The sequence below is a fragment of the Canis lupus genome, chromosome 6 (genome assembly GCF_011100685.1).
Source record: "Canis lupus familiaris isolate Mischka breed German Shepherd chromosome 6, alternate assembly UU_Cfam_GSD_1.0, whole genome shotgun sequence".
NCBI lineage: Eukaryota > Metazoa > Chordata > Mammalia > Carnivora > Canidae > Canis > Canis lupus.
Window position 1 is genome coordinate 1,089,351 of NC_049227.1, and position 8,900 is coordinate 1,098,250.

General features: G+C 39.8%; 1 long non-coding RNA gene across 1 annotated transcript; it reads left to right on the top strand.

Moving 5' to 3' along the window:
* The first annotated feature begins 3,455 nt into the window (after positions 1 to 3,455).
* On the top strand, positions 3,456 to 8,156 carry LOC119872132. Its single transcript, XR_005360499.1, has 3 exons — positions 3,456 to 3,700; positions 4,005 to 4,179; positions 7,879 to 8,156. It is a non-coding gene; the product is annotated as an uncharacterized LOC119872132 (long non-coding RNA).
* The last annotated feature ends 744 nt before the right edge of the window (positions 8,157 to 8,900 follow it).

An 8,900-nucleotide genomic window follows, 5' to 3' on the forward strand; every position in this document is an offset into this window, starting at 1 on the left:
AAACCCATTGTGGCAATGATTTCATAATATAAACATTTATAAAGTCATTACGTTGTACGCCTAAAATTAATACAATGTAATGTGTTAATTTTATCTCAATAAAAATTAAAAACAAAAAGCTTCTGTACAACAAAGAAAACCATCAACCAAATGAAAAAACAATCTGCAGAATGGGAGGAAATATTTGGAAACTATCTAATAAGATGCTAATATCCAAAATATATAAGGAACTCATGCAACTCAACTAAATAATTTGATTTAAAAATGAGAAGAAATCTTGAATAGACATTTTGGCAAAGAAGACATACAAATGACCAATAGATACACGAAAAGATGCTCAACACCACTAATCAGCAGGGAAATGCAAAACAAAACCTCAATAAGATATCACCTCACACCTGTGGGGATGGTTATTATAAAAAAGATGAGAAGCAACAAGTATTGGTAAGTAAGTGGAGAAGAGAACCCTTGTGCACTATTGGTGGAAATGTAATTTGGTACAGTCACTGTGGAAAAAATTATGGAGGTTCCTCAAAAAATGAGAAATATGACCATATGATCAAGCAATCCCACTTCTGTGAATAGATGTCTCTGCCTCTCTCTGTGTCTCTCATGAGTAAATAAATAAAATCTTAAAAAAATGCAAAAGGAAATGAAATCACAGTGTCTCAAAGAAATATCTGTATTCCCATGTTCATTGCAGCACTAGTCACAACAGCCAAAGCTTGGAAATGACCTATGTGTCTACTGACAAAGAATGGATAAGGCAATGTTATAAAATCAAATTCAGCCACAGAAAAGGAAATCCTACCATTTGCAACAACATGGATGGACCTTGAGGGCATTAATGCCAAGTGAAATAAATAAGAGAAAGACAAATACTGTAGGATTTCACTTGTGGAATCTATATGTGGAATCTAAAAAGGCTGACTTTGGGGCACCTGGGTGGCTCAGTCGGCGGGTGGTTCAACTCTTGATTGCAGCTCAGGTCATGAGCCCAAGGTCCTGGCATCTTCCCGGAGCCAGGCTCCGCACTGGGCAAGGGGTCTGCTTGAGGATTCTCTCTCTCCTTCTTCCTCTGCCCCTCCATCTACTTGTGTGCTCTTTCTCTTTCTAAAATGAATAAATCTTTTATATTTTTTAAAACATTTATTTATTTATTCATGAGAGACAGAGAGAGAGAGAGAGAGGCAGAGACACAGCAGAGGGAGAAGTAGGCTCCATGCAGGGAGCCTAACGCGGGACTCAATCCTGGGTTTCCAGGATCACGCCCCGGGCTGAAGACGGTGCTAAACCGCTAAGCCACCAAGGCTGCCCTAAATAAATATTTTTAAAAATATATATACAATGAAGTCAGAATCATTCATTTTTCCTCTGGATCTCTAAGCACAGAATACGGTAATCATATATTATGTAAACACACACAGGGCCTTCATCTCTGATCAGTACAAATCCTGGAATCCTGGGGTGCCTAGGGGGCTCAGTTGGTTAAGCGTCCAACTCTTGATTTTGGCACAGGTCATGATCTCAGGGTCATGAAATTGAGCCTTGTGTGGGGTTTCCACTCAGTAGGGAGTCTGCTTGAAATTCTTTTGCTCTGCCCTTCCTCTCCCACTCTCTCAAATCAATCAATCAATCAATCAATCTTTAAAAAATAAAAAGTCATGTAAACAGTAAAACTGTAGTTGCCAGTGGCTGAGGGGTGGGAAATGGGGAGATGTTTGGTTAAAGTGTACAAACTTCCAGTTGTAAGATGAGTAAGTTCTGAAGATCTAATATACACCATGGTGACTATAGTTAACAATAGTGTAATTACATACTTGAAAATTGCTAAGAAAGTAGATCTTAAATATTCTTACCAAAAAAATTTAGCTTAAATTAAAAAGGTAATTGCGTGAGGCAATAGATGTATTAACTAACCATTTTGTGGTAATCATTTTGCAACATAAGTGTGTATTAAATCATGCTGTACACCTTAAACTTACAGAATGTTACATGACAATTATATCACAAGGTTGGACGAAAAAAAGGACATATTACTAGTACAAATATGAAAAAAATTTTAGTACTTTTTCAAGTAAGAAAATTAAAAACATTTTAACCATTTAAAATGCACAAAGCAGGGCATCTGGGGGGTTCAGTTAGTTAAACGTTCGACTTTTGATTTTGGCTCAGGTCATGATCTCAAGGTCAAGTGCTGGCTATGAATCTGCTTGATTCTCTCTCCCTCTGCCCCTCCCCACCCCTGCTCCCTCTCTCTCACTCACTCTCTCTCTCAAACTAAACAAAAATGTGCAAAGGGCTTGAACAAACAATTCACCATTTAGACTTCCAAATGGACAGCGACAGATGAACAATTTTAGCAATCAGACAAGTATAAAATAATTTAATAACATAATATAATTTTTCTGATGTTAGACTGGCAAAGATGACATTTTTATGAGAGCATTTTATGGCCATAAATGTAGAGAGATATGCCTCATTGATGGAAGTGCAGATTATAAAATTTCGAGACAGCAAATCAGCACTATGTGTCAAGAGCCTTAAAATCATATTACTTTCTAGCACTGCCATCCCATTTCTGGAAAGTTATGCTAAGAAAATAACTTTTAAAAACACAATAAAGTTTTATATAAAAATATTAACTACAGAAGTTAAAATTTGGGCAGCCCCGGTAGCGCAGCGGTTTAGCGGCGCCTGCAGCCCAGGGCATGATCCTGGAGACCATGGACCAAGTCCCACATCTGGCTTCCTGCATGGAGCCTGCTTCTCCCTCTGCCTGTGTCTCTGCCTCTCTCTCTCTCTCTCTGTCTCTATGAATAAATAAATAAAATCTTAAAAAAAAGAAGTTAAAAATTTTCAATATTTAAATGTGTAGAGGAGGATGTTTAAATTAAATAGTAATTATGTAGAAAACTACCCTGGCATGATGTTAAGCATAGTTCCAAATTTGTTTTAAAATTCCATGCAATGCTAGGAAAAAAGAAAGAAATACAGTAAAATCTTATCAGTAGTTACCATTGGGTTGGTTATTACAGATGGTTTTAATTTCCTTTTTAATATTTTCTAAATTGTCCTAAGTTTATACAATACCATGGTTGTTTTATAATCAGAAAAAAAGAAAAAAAAAGTATTCTAAGAGTAGAACTAAAGCTATCCAAACCACCACACCACACAGAATTTTAATAGTGGAGGGCAGCCCGGGTGGCTCAGCGGTTTAGCCCCACCTTCAGCCCAGACCTGGGATCAAGTCCCATGTCGGGCTCCTGGCATGGAGCCTGCTTCTCCCTCTGCTTCTCTGTCTCTCTCTCTCTGTGTCTCTCATGAATAAATAAATAAAATCTTAAAAAAAGAAGAATTGTAATAGTGCATATTAGCTCCTAAAGGGAGACATTTGTTTTCAAAGTGACACAGGTGATCTCTAAACAAGGTTTCCCAGGCAACCCCACTGTGGTTATCAGTATAGAATGCCACCTCCAGGGGTAGAATCACCCTCTTGGAAGTTGAAAGGCCTACCCCTCCTTAAAAGAATAATGAGTTGTCTGCAGGGGTAGGTGTCTGGTTTAAATTCCCTCTGCAGAAGTATACACCTGCTGACTGGTTTCACTGCTTGAAGAAAATCCCTCCCGCCCTTAATAAAAAATCAATGAAGCTGAAAAAAATCTAGTTTCTTAGATTTGGGGTGGCAGTTGGAAAATTGGTAAGCATCTTAAATATGGAGGCATCTCACCTAAGCACTGTATCCATTTTCGGAATTAACCTGAATTTCTGGTGGCACCTGCTCTGGGGCAGTGGACAGGTGAGGTGTGGGAGGGGGAGGAGTCTGGTCATTTTCTCTTGATTTGAAAAATGCAAGGGGTGGATGGACATGGTCACTATTTCAAGTGAAAATTCCTCTTATCATTTCATTAGCAATAGTGACTCATTCTGGAAGCTCTCTTTGGTGTTTTTTTTTTAATTTTAATTTTAATTTTAATTTTAATTTTTTTTCTCTTTGTGTTTAGATGAATCAGTCAGCCAGTGCTGAACTAGGTGGTCTGCCAAAGGTTCTTCCTCTAAAACTGCCTTAGGCTCTGTTTGTGGCCTGTATATATTCCAGCCCAGATGGTGCCAGAGGGGCTGCAAAGAGGCACATGTCCTGGATTTTGCCTTCAGCTTATTTACAATCCAGGAGAAAGGGTAAGGTGTAAAAACATGCAAAATTAAATAGCTCAGTAGTTAGTTGAGGGAAAGATATAAGGGAAGTGACTATGTTTAACTGCCTAGTAGAATAATTAAGAAACCTTACATGCACTTAGTCCTCACGTACCAGGTACCATGTTAAGCAAGCATTAAAAATGTATTGTCTCTTAAATGTGTCTGACAAAGCTAGTTTGGTGGGAATAATAATATTCCTATTATTATTAATTAGTGCTTGATACATGCGAGGTGCTGTGCTGCTAAGTGCTTCACTTGGCACAACTCCTAGAATCCTGTGGCGGAGAGGAAGCCGGTGCTTGGAGGTGCCCCAGTCGTGCCCGAGATCACAGAGCTGAAGGGGGAAGCCAGGATTCAAACCCATGCAGACTAGCTCCAGGGCCTCCACTCCTTCTATTTCTTTTACTTTTACTGTGGCAACAGCACTTAACATAAAATCAATGCGCTTCACAAAAATTTTTTTTTGCTTCACAAATTCTTAAGTATGCATGATTTTTTTTTAAGTGTGCATGATTTTTGACCAAGTACAATGTCAGATGCAGATATCTGGAGCCTGTTCAACTTCCCTAACTGAACGTTTTTTGATTTTATTTATTTATTCATGAGAGATACAGAGAGAGAGAGAGAGAGAGGCAGAGACACAGGCAGAGGGAGAAGCAGGCTTCTCTGCAGGGAGCCCAACGTGGGACTTGATTCCGGGTCTCCAGGGTCAGGCCCTGGGCCAAAGGTGGTGCTAAACCGTTAAGCCACCCACGTGTCCCTTTTTTATTCTTTTTAGATATTTTATTTATTTATTTAGAGAGAAAGTCTCAAGCAGGCTCCAAACTCAGCATGGAGCCCAATGTGGGGCTTGATCTCACGATATCATGATCTGAGCCGATCAGCCGATCTCAGATCGGCTGCACCACCCAGGTGTTCCTACACATTTTCTTTATCCCTTCATCTGTTGATTATTTCTATGTTTTAGCAATTGTGAATAGTGCTGCAGTGAATACAAGAGTGCAGGTACCTCTTCAAGTTCCTGACTTCTAATTCTTTCGGATAATATACCCAGAAGTGCTGATCAGATGTAGTTCTGTTTTTAGCATTTTGAGGAACTGCCATACTGTTTTCCATAGTGGTTGCACCGTTTTACATTCCCACAGGCTCCTTGTTTCTAACTACCGTCTTATACTAACTTCCCAAGATCTCAGAGAACTGAGAAAGGAGAAAATGATTGACATTGAAGCTTTGGACCTTTGGCTTTGGGAGGATGAGATTTGAAAAGTTTTTATTGGGGACAAGATGAAAAAGAAGAGAGGATGCTTTATGTGGGATGTGGCTGTTAGGTTGTCAGTTATTGGGAGATTAGGATTATGGCATTTCAAGCTACAATATTTGATTCACATCTGTCAATTCCTGAGCAGCCATGAATTTCTAGTCAACTAGAACACAACAGAATTGCCCTGAGTTTGCCACAGCCTAAGGCAGAGGGCCAGAAAATATGGTCTGCAGCCAAATCTGGCCCACCACCTGCTTTTGTAAATAAGATTTTATTAGAATACAGCCACTCCCATTCATTCTATGGCTTTCCCAGTACATGGCAGAGATGAATGGTTGCAACAGAGACCATATGCTCTGTAAAGCTTAAAGTATTTTTTGTAGGGCAGCCCCGGTGGCTCAGCAGTTTAGCGCCACCTTCAGCCCAGGGTGTGATCCTGGAGACCCAGGATCGAGTCCCTGCAGTGTGCTCCCTGCATGGAGCCTGCTTCTCCCTCTGCCTTGTGTCTCTGCCTCTGTGTGTGTGTGTGTGTGTGTGTGTGTGTGTGTGTGTGTCTCATGAATAAATATATTTTTTGCAGAAAAGTTTGCTGACTTCTGGCCTAATGTAATTACAGTGATTGTTATTTTTTCTCTTCTAAGTTTTTATTTTGGGAAATGTCAAATCTACAAAGTATTTCAAAGATACTATAATGAACATTTATATGCCTTTCTCCTTGATTAGCACTTAACATTTTGTCACATTTGCTTCCTCTCGTCTCTTAGATGAGGACATCATAACTCAATACTTCTATTTAGTATAATCTAAATAAATATATATATATATGTGTATACACATTAGAATATATCTCCTAAGAATAAGGATAGACTTTTATGTAGCCACAGGAATTTAACCACATCAAATTTAATTTGATGATATAAGCAGACCGTATCCAAATTTTCCAATCCAGTTTCTTGTGTGCAGGATTAATCACTGCTTTTAGTGGTCATGTGTCATTACTGTTCTTTTCTCTAGAACAATTGCCCAGCCTTAAGTCTTTTTTCCCCCCTCAGCTGATTAAGGTATAATTGACATATAAAATTGTAAGATATTTAAAGTGTTCTTCATGATGATTTGACATCCATTACGGAAGGATTGTTTCCTGTTTTCATGACATCAATATATTTGAAGAGTGTGGACTAGGTATTGTACAGAACGTCCCTCACCCTGGATTTTTTTTTATCATTTCTTGAGGACTAGATTCAGGTTTTAGCATTTTGGCAGGAATGCCAACGAGGTGATGTGTCCTTCTAGGTAAGGGCACCCCATCAGGAGCCCAGTGATTGTTAATGCAGCAAAATCACATCGATGGTGGTAGTCAGATGGGCTTGACTGGGCTTGACATTTTGCATCCCAAAATGGTGGGATGCAAAATGACCTGCTTACAAATCTACAGTTTATTCACAGAAAGGGCACAAAGGTAGCAACTGCATTGAAAGTTAGGGAACATATCACAGCCGAAGGCCATCTTACCCCGGGGGCTGGAAAGTCCAGGTGCAAGTTCCTATTACCCCTCTCTTGGCTCAGGAACCACCTGCATTGCACAGAATGCTTTGGAACAGGTGCTCTGTTCATATAGACAATCCAGGTGTGCACAAAGATCCCAAATGTTTGCAGTCATTGCAAGGTTGGGACTCATTTAAACAGAGAGCCGATCCATCCAATAATAATAGAAGCACAAATGTTTCATACTTGACAATTCTTTTCTTCCCTGATCAAATGAGTATCTGTACTTTATGGCATATTTCCATTGACTAATCAAACCATACTTAATCTATTTTTGCTTATTTTGTCCCTTCCAACAAAATCAACCTTTTCTTTTCTTTTTTTTTAAATCAACCTTTTCTCATGTACCATATCTTAGTTCCCATAGGAGCATAGGTCAGAAGTCTTGTCTCTATTATTTCACGACCAAATGTGACATGCAAACCCAAAGACACAGTCACAGTACTGCTGTTCCTTGTGGTCACATAGACCTCACACCTGTTCATTGGTTGTGAGGACGTAGATGACGCCCAGAAAGTCATCAGGTTGGATATTGTCAGCTGGCTTATTTTTTTTTTAATGTGGTGCAATATTTACTACTTAAGTTGATCATTTTTCTGTGTACAGTGCAGGGGTATTAAGTGCATTCACCATGCAACCACTATCGATTTCCAGAACTTGCTCATCATCCCAAATAGAAATTCTGTACCATTTAAAAACTCCTCATTCCTTGCTCCCTATAGGCCCTGGTAACTTCTATTCTGCTTTCTGTCTTTTTTTTTTTTCTGCTTTCTGTCTTAATAAATTTGCCTATTCTAGCTGCTTCCTCCAAGTTAAATCATTACCATGTTTGTTCCTTGTGTCTGGCTTATTTCATTTATCGTAATGTTTTCAAGGTTCATCCATGTTGTACCACGTATCAGAATTTCATTCCTTCTAAAGATGATATTCCTTTGTCCACACATGCCTGTTTGTTCGCCTGTTCATCTGTTGGTGGCCATTTGGGCTGTTTCCACATTCTGACTATTGCAAACAATGGTGTGATGAACATCGGTATGTAAGTATTTTGTTTTAGTTCCTGCTTTTAATTGTGGTGTATGCCTAGGATTAGAATTGATGGATCATACAGTGATTCTATGTTTAACTTTCTGAGGATCTGCCAAGCTGTTTTCCATAGCGGTCAGGTCACTTGTTGGCTCTTCAAAAAGTGGAACTTTGGGTATACAGAGTTCTTTGCCCCAAGGACCTTCTGAGTCAAAGCTAAGAGACCATATTTATTCTCTCCCTCTATGCTTCTCACAAGGAATAGATATCTGTATCTGGTTAGATTTTTCCCTTTTAACAAGCTATTTGCAGCCTCCCCCCCGCCCCAGAGCAATCTCATCTTCTTCCATATATCATTCATCTGAATCCAGTCCTTTCTCCCTGAAGGAAGGCTCTGTGGTGTCCCACTGTGCACGTTGTCTCCTGGCAGCAACAGGGCATGGGGCAGAGCCTCCCCTTCAGTTCATCTCGAAGGTCTGATTAGGTCCGTGCAGAGAAGTGCAAATATCCCATCCTCTAGGCAACAAAACATCTCAGCAGTCAGCTCCACTATGGTGGGGTGTAGGGAGGGGAGCGCTGGGCCTGTCAATCCCTTTGCAATTAGGTCCAAATTTTTGACATGATCTCGTGTTGTGGAATATTTTCAGCCCCTGGAGCCCTTAACTGAAGTGGCAGTGCAGAGACGACCAGGTCCAGTACTGAGAGAGAAAATGGGGTACAGCAGGGAAGACCGCTGGGTAGTTCCTGTGCAATCACACCTCCCCTCTGCTCTGACTCCACTGCAGAAACATGGCAGGTAAGGGAGACACCAGCATAGCATACATTTACAAATCATATATTCCAAACAAAACGGAACACAAATCACATATTCCAA